This window comes from Penaeus monodon, chromosome 21 (genome assembly GCF_015228065.2).
Source record: "Penaeus monodon isolate SGIC_2016 chromosome 21, NSTDA_Pmon_1, whole genome shotgun sequence".
Taxonomy (NCBI): Eukaryota; Metazoa; Arthropoda; class Malacostraca; order Decapoda; family Penaeidae; genus Penaeus; species Penaeus monodon.
Window position 1 is genome coordinate 45,984,561 of NC_051406.1, and position 2,464 is coordinate 45,987,024.

The window sequence follows — 2,464 nt, forward strand, 5'->3', positions numbered from 1 at the left end:
ATGCACCATAATCATTACATGAAGTGCATTGGGAAATAGCGATGCTAAAGTTAAAAGTGAAATTTTAAGCTATCAAAACAATAAATAAATATACCTTCTTACAGCCTCCAGGGGTGTCAGATCATGGCCTCGGCATGGTCATCAGTGGCCCGCGGGTGACAAGGACAACCATTAATTATCCTGTGAAATTATGATCGTCAAGGAGGAAAGTAAATGATGCTTAGGAAAATGATAATTTCTAAGTAACCTTTATAAAATAATGGTAATATATTTTCATTTACATTCCTATTAAAAGCAATACCGCAATTGTAAAGGGATGGTGTTTACAACTTTTATAAAAGAAACTTGTCATATACACTTTCCTACTATGTGTCACCATTTAACATTTAATAATTAAAAGATACTTTACGTACTTGTACGAGTATCAGACCGTTTTTATTAACGTGATCCTGGGCAGCCGTGTCTGTACCCTTGTTGGCCCGCGAGATGGGTTTGCGTCTGGCACCCTGGCCTACGCGCCTCGTGGTGCTTACTAACTAGCAACTGCTGATGCATGGAATGAAGTCGCTTTAGGATATTTTTGATTTCCTTCCTTTCTATGACCTGTACAGACCAACAGAGAAAGGAGATCACGGGCGTGGTACCCCCTTCCGAGGGAATTTTGTCGCAGCGCAGAAGTAACTCCTTGGCTCGGTCTCGCCGCGTTGGGAAGGTGGTGTTCACGAGCTGCCTCTATTGTGCAGGTTACAGATCAGGATTTCTTCAGCGTTTTTTGAGGAAAGGTGCTACCAAGGGAGCTGAGAATAGTTATTTTTAGTTAGGCCCTATTTTAATCGGAAGGCTTCCTAAACTAAGCCAAACCATAATCACTCTAGTTGGCAGAATAGGAAGTCACCGATTAAATCGGAAATTCGTGAGTTTTAGAATCTCTCCGTTGACTGACGTTTCATCGAACTGGCGGTTGATCAGGATCTTTCCTGTTTTAGTTCGTGTGTCACATGGCACTGTTGCTGCATAGTTTCCCGTTAGGTTTCACGGATAATGAAGTAGAAACTGCAGGCGAGGTCATGTGGAACCTGTATATTTGGGATATTGTTCGTGGCAAAGATTTATGGATCAGTCGGAGCTTCATTGTAAGCCCTCACCACGCATCATGAAGGCGCTTGAAGCATTGCCCTTTCCTCTGGCGCAGCCGCCTCAAACGGCTCTGCAGGCGCTGCCGGGCTTAGTGGAATCCCGGTGCAGCCAAGGTCTGTTTACTTCAGTAGGCCTTGGAAGTAAGTTTGTATTCAAACCAGAGCCGCGAGTTGCTGCGTTGAATGCCGGCGGAGGGAAAGGACTCGCTCCTTCCAGACACCGGAGCGGCCGCGCCAGCGGGACGATCGCTCTCTGGTGACGTGCGTGAAGCAGAGACGTGACGCCCAAGGGAGGAGAGACTGACAGCGCGGCGGGAAGAAGCAGCAACGGCACATCCTTCCTGAGGTCGCCCGTCACGCCCGTCAAGCAGTCGAGATGCACGCACGCCCGTCCGCCAGCGTCTTTTGGCGTGGCGGGCGTGCGGTGAACTCGCGGGCGCCCCTGTCTGCTTCATGTCACCTGCTCCTTTTTGCGCCTCGCCGTCGTAGCGCTCAGCGGCAGGAGGAGAGTTCGTCGAGCGGCGAATCAATCGGTGTGGAAGAACAGTCGAGGCTGGGAAGAATGCGGCGCCGAATTATAATCACATAAAACTAGATCGTTTAATAATTTGTCAGTAACGTTTATCTTTCCACTTATCGTTGTTTTTGTTAAGGGCAATTGTGTCAATATCGCCGCATTTACGGTCTAACATAAATCAGTTTGTTATAAAGGAATCTGTCAGTGAATCCTTTACCAGTCATTACTGAGCCATGGAAATTGTCATCCTGTAAACGTTCTCAGTCATGCTCTCGGAGACAGCTCGGTGGTTCTTGGCGTCAGCTGTTGCCTATGTAAATGAGCCGTATGCTGCTGCCGATGGCTCCGAATGGCCCTGCTGATTTGGTGAGATTCGGGCCAGGCGCCGCGCGGAATCCGCGAGCCAGTCCTCGGTCGTCTGGCGCCAGACGACGTGGTGGGTGTTGGTGATGAACGGCATTCGCTCATCGTATGTCGCGACGCTGCACCGCCTACGGTCTCCTTCTGGACACGAATTGGCAGGGACGGGCATGTCCGCGGAAACCTGTCGCCGCAGCACCGAGGAGATTATTTCGGAGACTGATCCTTCGGCGGCGGAGGAGGCGCACCGCCACGTGCGACCTGCGACGCTAATGGGCGACCACGAACCCGGACCGTTAGCGCGCCTCACACCCGCAGGAAACGACTCCGCAATTATACTGAGGCGAACGTTCGTGCGGCAGACTCGACTACACGGAGCCGCGCCGGAAGTGGCAGCGAAACATTGGGGACGGGAGGCCTAGGCGGGGCCAGGACAGCCTGGGGGGTGGAG

General features: G+C 50.9%; 1 protein-coding gene across 2 annotated transcripts in view; it reads left to right on the top strand.

Annotated features, from left to right (window-relative positions):
* The window catches only part of LOC119586541 (band 4.1-like protein 5), a gene marked incomplete at its 3' end in the record, with an annotated part of 70,246 nt that overhangs the window by 40,642 nt on the left and 27,140 nt on the right, over positions 1 to 2,464 (top strand).